The sequence below is a fragment of the Glycine max genome, chromosome 7 (genome assembly GCF_000004515.6).
Source record: "Glycine max cultivar Williams 82 chromosome 7, Glycine_max_v4.0, whole genome shotgun sequence".
Classification (NCBI taxonomy): domain Eukaryota; kingdom Viridiplantae; phylum Streptophyta; class Magnoliopsida; order Fabales; family Fabaceae; genus Glycine; species Glycine max.
This window is the reverse complement of record NC_038243.2, coordinates 41,035,157-41,046,179: the sequence shown is the minus strand read 5'-3', so window position 1 is coordinate 41,046,179 and position 11,023 is coordinate 41,035,157. Positions and strand designations below refer to the sequence as shown.

General features: G+C 35.7%; 1 pseudogene; it reads left to right on the top strand.

The window, feature by feature from the left end:
• The first annotated feature begins 7,596 nt into the window (after nucleotides 1-7,596).
• Nucleotides 7,597-10,699, top strand: LOC100820427 (uncharacterized; annotated as a pseudogene).
• The last annotated feature ends 324 nt before the right edge of the window (nucleotides 10,700-11,023 follow it).

Below are 11,023 nucleotides of genomic sequence, written 5' to 3'. Positions count from 1 at the left end.
ATGCCATGAACAACATGATCACGTTGCAACACGTTGAAATTAAAGCATCCTTTGAAACCAGTACGCATGTGGTTGGGCATGTATATAAAAAAACCTTATACAAGAGGCTTCTTGGGATGGTTTCAAGGGACGCTTTAAATCAGATTGCTTCTGAGGTTGACCGTCTACGTTATCTCGGCAACAATCCCTCTTCTTGTGGTTGTGTGATGAGAAGCACGCACGGTCTTCCTTGTGCATGTGAGCTTTCTAGGTATACTGCTTGCAGCATCCCAGTGGAGTCAGTCCATATTTTCTGGAGGAGACTTTGCTTTTTAGACCAAGGGTTATGTGAGACGGAAGTCAGCATCAAGGAAGAGATAGAGACCATATCTAAAAGGTTTGATGAACTTGATGTGTTTGGCAAAGTAACTCTAAAGAGTAAACTTCGAGAAATTGCATACCCTGATCATAACTCTATGTGCCCTCCTCCATCAAAGGTCAACACTAAAGGTGCACCGAAGAAACCGATGAAAAGAAGTCAAAGATCCACAAAGTGTGATCCATCTTACTAGGAGTATGTTGATGCTTTTCATTCTGTTCAAAGCAGCAACTCTCCAGTCAAACGTAGTGCATCATGTTCTGAACTGCCTTAGCCAACAAGGATCATCCCGATGTTGGATCAATTTGCGCCATTCATTCAAGGTTTCATTCGTGACGTTGTGGATGTCAAAGCGGACGGTAACTGTGGATATCGATCCATTGCCATTTTATTAGGTATGGGGGAAGATTCGTGGCCGTTAGTGCGTAATGAATTGATTAAAGAACTTGGCAGGTGGTCGCATGAGTACATGAACCTCTTTGGTGGCACAGAGAGATTTGAACAATTAAAGTTGTCCTTACTTGTTGATGGGTTTTCGAAGGTATGTTTTTAGGTTAATTTTTTTAATAACAAACTTTAAATTACTTACATGTGTATGTTTGGTTGATTCAGGTTAGAGTGGACAAGTGGATGGATATAACGGAGATGGGATATGTGATTGCATCACGGTATAACGTAATCCTTGTATCATTGTCCCGACAACAAAGCATGACATTTTTTCCTCTTAGAAGTCAACAACCACCTGATTCTTCTGGGCACCGCATGATATGTGTCGGTCACGTGTTTGGAAATCATTTTGTTCAGGTACATTGAATATAGTTAGTATAACAATTATGCAATGACTTCGCTGGTTCATTTGACACGGTCACCGCATGATATAATCTTTGTTCATGTACAACATGTTTATTTGAAAGACCATTGTCCCTTACCGTCTCCAGCGTTGTTGTGGTCAAGCAATTGTTATTCTCAGGCAAAGAAGTGGACAACTCCATATATTAGTAGAATGCAGCAATACACAAGCTTGATGTCATTCAAAAGACACTATGTCGACCTAAATGAAGACTAAACATGCATTGTTTATGTAATTGTATTCATTATGCGATATAATTTGTTGTAAGCCATTACTAACCAATTAATATTATTAAGTACTCGTTTCGTTAAGCAAAAAAATTGTTGGTCTAACAAAAATCATTTACGCGTGTAGCATACATCATTGTCATAATTGACAACACATAATGACATGCACACGTATTAAAGTTTGAGCACGATAACACATTGACTGGCTTGACTACACATTCTGAAGGAAACATAAACATGAACCATGTTCATGCGTGTCTATTTTTTTGTAAACAAAGTGAAGTAATCGCTTGGTCACAACCATCTCTATATATAGCAGACACGACTAATAAATCACGCATTATCTTGCTTTCACATAGTCTCCCAATTGATACACAAAGTATGACATTTTTAGGAGAAACTAGCAGTCAGACGATTGTCAACTCAAGGTTGGCTTTCATTTTTCCAAATGGATCAATTATTCACAATGATACTGGCGTTTACTTCCAAACTTCAACTCCGGTGCCCATTCGAGTACCAAACAGCTGTGATTTTGCAAGCCTAAAAACCTGAATACACAATACCCTTCAGCTATCCGACAAACAATTTTTGGATGAAATTCACTACCGGAAGCCATTCACCAATACAGGTAACCAAATTTGCTTTCAGTGTATGAAATTGATAAATGATGATGATGTCAACACAATGTTAATGTGTAATGATCAATTTTCTTGTGTTGGTCTTATTGAGTTATTATGCACCGTTGGAAGAACACCAGATGGAATAATAAACTTACTTCAACGCATTATGCCCCGTACTCATGACGCGATCCTGTATTACAACGGGAAATGGAACATGCCACCGCAGAACAAATTTCTTGGATGCGCGTTCACAGGAAAAAATCCTAAGAAATTTCAAATTCCTTCAACATGTACCATCGATGAACTGAAGAATTTAATAAAGCAAGTTGCACCTAAAAGGATTCCCCGTCTTGGAATTCATGAATCACAAACGGTAAGACGATTGTTTTTCTGCCAACTAGGTCGCTTTGAGTATTCAGATACGCTTATAAAATATGAAATAAATGAGCTGAGGACCAACGAAGAACTGCTGAAGGTGTTAGTACAATCTAACTACTGGAAAAAATATGGACCAATAGAAATTTTAATTGTCTTTACTAAATATGTTGTGAAAATCGAAGACGAGGTGACTGCGACATCGCTAAACAACTGAATGCAATGTTTATTTTTTTGCTTTTTCGTTGATGTAACCTTTATCTGTTTACGGCGTGTTTAAATCCCATAATAAAGTTTAATGTGTTGTTTCAATGGTCCAAAGCTAATTTATTTTAATTGTTTGACCTTAAAACCTTACGCATACTTAGAAGGGTCGGATTCCTATTTTTTTGGATTTTCTGGCTCTTTTTTTAGATGTTATTTGACAGAACCGGGAAACGAGAATAATTTTTTTGGGTTCTTTGACGTCCAAACATGAGAAATAGCGGTCCTCCATTGTCTTACGGCACTCGCACACCCATGGAAAAAAATTCCAAACATGGGTACTTGAACATTAAAAAGGGTCCCATTCCTATTTTTTTGGATTTTCTGGCTCTGTTTTATGTGTTATTTGATGGAACCGGGGAACGGGAATAATTTTTTTGGGTTCTTTGACGTCCAAACATGAGAAATAGCGGCCCTCCATTGTCTTACGCCACTCGCACACCCACGGAAAAAAAAACCCAAACATGGGTACTTAAACATCAGAAAAAGGATCTGATTCCTATTTTTTTGGATTTCCTGCCTCTTTTATAAAAACATTTATTTTTAATGTAATTCTTACGAACAAAACTCATGATTTTAGCTTCACTTTAAAAAAAAAATTAAAACACTCCAAAACTTCGCTTAAGGACCACGATCGGAATCAGAATCGATACGTCAGTTAATATCATAAAATAATAAAGTGTGCAAAACAAGTCAACTATATTAAACTAAAAAGTGTAACAAATACAAAAATTCATGTCAACTACAAAACAAAAAATAAATACAATAATCAATGCTCTATACGGCGTCTCTGACAAGCCCTAACACTTCCATCAGCACTGGCTCCCCCTCTGGCGATCGTCAGGCAGTCCTGAACTCTGTGTCTACAGTGACCATCCTAAGGTTGAGCACATGCTCCAACCTCTGTGCAATCGCCTCATATCCGTCGTAATCATCATGTGACAGTCATTAAAAACATTTATTATAAAATTTAAAATAAATAACAACTCATCAAACATTAAACGTGCAAAAAATCTTACCACTGCATGTTGAGGGGGGTCAAATGCCACTGGAACCTGGGGGCTGGGCGGCTGTATGTACTCCTCAGGGTCTGCGGCTGGTGCATCCCTGGGCTGGTCACCTGCCTGGGTCGGTATCATGAATGGGTGAGATATGCGGAAAGTTATCAAAAGTAGTAGGTGAAGACAACATCAAATGCTTTGAGGTTATATATAAACCTTCAACTTCTAATAATATTGTAAACATTCAAGAAGGTTTGGAACGAAGGAAAGTGATACAAGCCACTGCATAACCTATTAGACTGCCAACTATTTTTGTAACTCTTGATTGACTTCTGACAAGGAAAGATGAACAACAAGCTACTGAGTGGCTACTTCCTTCAAGATCATTGCCTCTATCTATTCGTTCTCATAACATTCCTACTGAACCAAACGTGAATGTCAGATTCTACCCCAATTTCAAAGGACATCGAATCTTAGAATGGAAAACATGCAACAAAGTCTGGAGAAGCAAGATAGATATTAGGACTCAGGTCCTTGATCCTAAGATGCAAAAGTTGGAGCTGGAAGCTCAATCTAATTAAGCTCTAGAAGGAAGGATTCCCAGGGATTGATCCTTTCTCATATCCATCTTAGGACACCTTACTTGAAGAGGAGTAACATGCTTTTGATTTCTATGGTGCAAATGGACCAGTCCTTCAAATGCTTCCTCCTTAACAGACTACAGTTCCCAATCCCAACAACATTATCTTTGAGCATTTGCCAACAAAGTACAAGGTTTATCCTCCTAGCGCGATCATCTGGAAAAGTAGAAAAGTTGCATCTACTAATACACCTTTCTCCACTACCATGAATTTACAACAGTTGATAAGTCTTCTATGCACATCTAATGTTGTTCTTCCCTAAGATCATTCTTAGTCTGACGTGACCTTCCAGACTGAAGATATTTTATTGGTTGATCCAGAAGCTAGTCTGAATTTCTCTGACTAGGAATCATCAAATTATAGGCTAGAACTTAGAATGATGTTATCTGCCTATAAAGAGGAGATTCAATCCAGACAAACCTTTTTAGGTAGAATTCAAAGACTCAACAATCATTTTCCCTTCATGTTGGGAACCTAGTTCTTGTGCTTGGCCACATCAGAAACTAGCTTTTAGATTGTTGTTGACAAGCTTGTACTCTGTCAGAAGATCAATTTCTATAAGGGTAAAAAAGTAATCCTTAAATATGACGAAGATGAAGCCTTTGTGCACTTTGTTAAAGCTTGTCTAGGGCGTCTGGTTAAACACGAAGATGAATCACTTGATAGGAAAATGTCAAAATCTGAAGAAAGCAGAATCTGAGGGGGAGCTAAGCCTATATGTTCGAAGGAAGCACAATCTAAGGGGTAGCTTCTATGGTGACTTATGTCCTATCTATTTATTATGTAATCCAAAATAAATCTCCTTGATGTGAAATTTTTTACATGAATAAAAGAGAAATGATTTTTGTTACCTGTTCAAACTTTGTCTTGAAGTCTTATGATGCTTTAAGTTTTCTTTTTTGTCTTATACTTTCTTGCATCTGATAAGACTACTAATATGTTTTTCAATGAAATACTTTAAGTTAGTATTCATCTTTTACATTTTTAATTGTTTGACATCATAAAAAAGGGAGAGATTGTTGAGTCAAAAGGACGTTTACGTCTTAAAGACGAATCAAGTTTCTTAATTATTTTGATCAGATGCAAACAAATACAAAGGTCAAAAGTTGTGGTATGCATCTGATATCGTTATAATATTTGTGTCTGATGTTTTTCAGATGATAGGAAAATAAAGTCATGATTTGCTACCACATGTGGTATAATCTTTAAAACTTCATTTATTACTATGTGTCTAAGATTCTGTTTGCAGAAACATTCTCTTAGGATCTGCTAAATCCTATGAAGAATATATGAAGTCAAGATCTGATATGTCATCTTCACTATCAAAAGAAGAGCTTTGCTACGCAAGACCTGCTTTGACACAAAGATGTGACTACCTGCTACAATTTCTTGTATATGCATGCCTTAAACAAAGAGATATCCGCACGAGGAAAGGATGGCATTAAATGCACCCAACGACCCTCTTTTGTTAGACGAGGATCAAGGGAAGATCTACTCGTTATGAGACAATGGATACTTGAAGACGAGGCCTATATAAACCATAAGCTTTGAAGACTAAAGTAGTTGATCTCGCACAAATTATTCTTACTCTTCTCCTTCAACAAGATTCTTTGTATACTCTTGTAAGATTAGAAAAAGCTCTTAAAACACCTTGAACATCCTGAGAGAAAAAAACTAAGTGTTGATTTTGTTTATGTGTTTGTAAGACGATTCTACTTTAATCTTTGAGTAATCCCCAACCACAAATTTGTCTGACTTGGTTAGAGCCAGCAATGACTTGGTAGAACAAAGAATATTAGGTGTTGATCAAACTTGGGATAGAGTTTGATTTGTAAGAGTCAGAAGTGGTTGTGGTATAATACGTGTAACTTGTGAAAAGTTAGTGAAACTTGGTGGTTTCCCAAGAACTGGACATAGTCTCAGTGGTAGAGAAAAACTAATATAACATTTTGTGTATGCTTATCTTTTGCCTTCTTTATGATTTTGACTGATCTTAGGTCTGAATTGTGTTTCGATTTTTTTAAGATATACTACATTTTTGCAAACTCATTTTTCTCATTGTTTGAAGTGCTCTTGTAATAGAGGTTGTTACAGTTTCTTACGTAGGTATCTTTATAGACAAACAACTTCCATGGTTTTGAACAATTTTTCAACATTACGTTAAATCACAATTCAACCCCTTCCCTTCTTGTAATATTTATCTTTATATCTATATCTATAATTAGGAAAACCTAGTGCTTTAAGACCAAAATCCTCTCTAAGATTCATTAAAAAAGAAAAAAAAAAGTGCTAAAACCTGAGTATCACAAATAACAAAAAATGTGTGGACAAGCTAAAATTAATCTGACTAGAAACTAATGATCATAGCGTGTTATATAACAACATTATGACAAGTTGCTTTATGGATTGCCTTGTTGATCTTGCATGCTTTTTTCTTTCTTTTTATACAGCAGATTGTTTTTAGCAAACTTTGTATGGTGCAATCAACACGGAAGGAATTGAAGATCCTAATTGGAAACCATTTTTTTTTATCGTATGAAATAACGTCACGAAGAAACGTGTCGGCATTTTTTAAATGTAGAGACGATGACACTTACCCTCGTTGTGGGGTTGCTGGAGAAGGACATATGGAGCATAACAAAATGGTTTTCGAAGAGTTACCTGATGAGAAACAAGAACTTTGAGACGTATAACATAAAGAAAATAAGAAATTGTGGAAGAGGGTTGTGCTTGTGCAACAAATAAGAATTATTGTGCTGCCATTTTTATTTTATCGTGCCATGGGTGGGTTAGGGATTTGTTAAAGGTATTTTAAGAATTGAATGAAAAATACATATCTTAAATGACGTATCACCATTTGATTGGTGAGGCAGAAAGTGAGACAACATATTTAAATTCAAGTTAATGAGAATAAAATTAGTACAATAGTAATATTTTTTTCTTAAAAAAAAAATTTACCTATTTTTATTGGTATGTGTAATTTTGTTATAAGTGCCTCTTATTAGGGACCTAAGGAAGTACATTGAAGGTTTCCTTTTGAAGTATTCAATATAAAATATGTAAAAATATATGAAATTTAGGTTAAATTAGTCTATAAATTCTTCAATTATATGACAACTTTTAATCAGATTGTTTAATTAAAAAAATACAAATTCAAAAAGCCAAGTTCAAAAATGTATTTAAAAATAACAAATAGTTTAATGCCTAATTAAAAAGATTATTATTATTTTGTTTTTTGCTTGATAAAGAAGTTGAGTCAAGGGTTTTAGAGGGTTTTGCAGCATCTATTCGTGTCTTTCGTCCGACGCAGCTACCGTCTCAGCTACATCATCCCAACAATGTCCACACACGCGAACCAAGAACCTCTAAATTCCCACCAACCCGAAGCGAAACCCCAAGATCTCCCTCCTGATCAACCAGGTTCGGTGTCTCCCGGAGCCGAAGCCGAAGCCGAAGCCGGGGAAGAGGAAGAAGGAGAGTGCGGGTTCTGCCTCTTTATGAAGGGTGGCGGGTGCAGAGACGAGTTCATAGGTGGGAGAATTGCGTCGAGGAGGCCGAGAGCAACAACGAGGACCTCCTCGAGAAGTGCGCCCAGGTCACCGCCGCGCTCAAGCGCTGTATGGAAGCCCACTCCGACTACTACGAGCCCATCATCCGCGCCGAGAAGCTCGCTGAGGAACAGGCCATCGTCGAATTGGAGAAGGAGAAGCAGAATCAACAACAACCACCACCACAAGACCAAAAGTGAGAACCCTAATTTTTTTTGTTTCTCACTGACTGGCTCAATTATTTTGTCACAATAAATTGGAATGGAGAATGGAAAGTATTTTCTTACTTGGGTAATTGGATTCATAGATCTGTCTCTGTTGTTCAATTGATTTAATTTGTCATATGGGTGCGTTACATGGCATCAGTTGCTATTTTACTGTCTAGTTGTTACTGATTCATGCCGTGGTAACATGAGTGTGTGATCAAGGTTTTCAATTGCAGTTTGTTGTGGTCCTTGATAATGTGGGAAATTGCAAACACATGTGGCTGATGCGGCTGCAATTATGGTGGTGGCGACTCCAGAAACCTTGATGTTGTAACATTCTTTTAAAATTTTGTGTGTGATCTATGCATGTCTAACTCTAGGATAGCAAATATTCAGTTATTGAATGTGATATTGGGTTTCCAGCTTGGTGATTCAGTTATTGTTCATTTGCAGAATTTAACTGCTAGATCTAGTAGTGAATAAGAGATAAGAATTAGTGGTGAATAACAAATGAGAAATAGCTTGACTTCATGATTCTCAATTAGGAGTCAGTTTGGATAAATTTTTTTGACAAGTAGTTGTAAGAGAAGAAAATAAAGAGGGGAAATGAATCAATTGTTTTGCACAAGTTATATATATAGCTTATGTATCTTAGCAGGCTTTCAAATTGCAGTCACAGTTTTGTCACAATCCCTGATGTTGTGCGGAATTGATGACAAATGTGGCTTCAATTGCAGTTAAGATGCAGTCACTCCAAAAACGTTGGCATTGTAAATCATGATCATGTAAACCTTTTTTAAAACCTTGTAGCTTTGCTTTTAGAGAAGTAAGATGAGAGAACTCTTAAAAAGGTTGAGATGGATAAATTAACATTAACTTAAAAGAAAAAATTATTTATTTTATTGTCTTATTTTCTTTTCCTATAAGTATGTAGGAAGTTTATCTTGCTCAACTCATTTAACTTCTCCAAGGTTGAGGTGTATCAATTGATTTTAGTTTATGAAAGAAGTTTGATTCATTTTACTTATTTTTTTCTTATAGTGTTTTCCGATAGGTGTGTCCAAACTAGCTGCTATATTCAGATGCTGTTTCATGTAGATTGTGCAAGTTGAAATTTGCATCTTTTTTTTTTTACTTTAACTCTGTGTTTCTGTTATGTTTTCATTTCCATTTGAAATAAATAAACAGGTTGACTTAGATTAAGTGTTATTGTTAATGCTAGTAACACGTAGCCTGTTTGTTTTACTGCAAAAGTCATCTTATGGGCCAGATAACATGGTTTATACTGTACTGCTTCAAAAATTGTGAGTTTCTGAAACCACTGCAGTGGTTAGTAGAATTGATTTGAAGGAAAGTAAAATCTTTTAGCTTTTTTTGTTGAGTATAATTCTTACAAATGCCTATATTTTCACTTTAAAGTTTATTTACTTTATCCTCCAAGCATCATCTTTTTAAATCTTAGAGGCATTAACATTGAAATCAAATTTTGTAACATCTATTCTTTGAAATCTATTATTTCAATGTTAATGCCTCTAAAATGTTAATAATATGGACTCTTAGCTATCCTATGATCCATAAGTCAGTGGAAGGTTTTGCATTAGCCATTAAAATAATATTGGTATGAATTTTGTGGATGAAAATATTGTGTTTGAGGTACTGACCTTAGAAGTGGATGAAGTATGAAGTGTTGAAGCTTGGATATTTGAATTACGGATCTTCTATAGTGAAATATTGAAGTATTAAAGCAGTGTATGGATGCTCATTCTGATTACTACGAATTCGTTCTCAGGGCCGAAAAGGTTGTTGAGGAAGTAGCCATCATTGAATTGAAGACGCCAAAGCAAAGTTTGACACCAAACGAGTCCCAACCCCCTTCAACTTCTAGTCAAGACCAAAAGTGAGACCCCAATTTTATTTCCCTTTTTTGTTTCTCTTAACCCGCTGTCATACTCATACCGGTACTGTCATTGCAAATAGATTACACTTATTTTTGACACAATAATCGTGACTCATTTTTTTGTCACAATAATTGGTATGACCAATATTTTATTGGATTCGCAACTCTATATCTGTTTGATTAATTATTTTTAATTTGCAATAGGGTTGTGTTGTATCAGTTGCTATTTTACTCTCTAGTTACTGACTAGTGATTCATGGCTTAGTAACAATAGTGCCTGATCTATGCATGTCTAGTTCTGTTTAGTTTGATCCACTCTAGTGTAGCAAATATTCAGCTACTGTGGGTTTCCTGCTTGATGTTTCTTTTATTACTTTATAATGGTGGGAATGCTTTACTGTTGATTTGCAGAATTTAAATGCAGCCAATAGTGAATAAGAAATGAGAAATAGCTTGACTTCCAGATTCTCACTTCAGAGCTACTTTGGGTAATTTTTTTGACAATTAGAAAGAAGAACATAAAGAGATAAAATGAATCATTTTTCTTTTCACAAGATATAAAAAGCTTATGTATCTTAGCAAGGTTTTAAATTGAGGTTGCAGTTTTTCGCAATCTTTGATGTTGTGGGAAATTGTGAACAAATGTGGACACGGTAATCTTAAAATGTTGATGTTGTGGCTAAAATTGCAGATACAGACCATTTTTTAAAAAGTTGTATCTGAGCTTGTTGAGAAGATGAGAGCGCTTTTAAAATGGTTGAGGTGGATAATTAATTTTAACTTACAGAAAAATCTGATTTATTATATTTTCTTAATTTCTATTCTTATAAGTACTTTTTAAGAATTTCATCTATCTCAAACTCATTCAACTTCCACTTTTGAAGAAGTGGAGGTATACAATTATAAATTGATTTATTTTACTTTTTTTTTTCTCTTATAAGTGTTTTATGTTAAGTTTATCCTTGCTGCCATATTCGGCTGTTGTGTTGCTGATTCTGCTAGTTAAAATGTGCATCCTGTTCCCACCTCGTTGGCA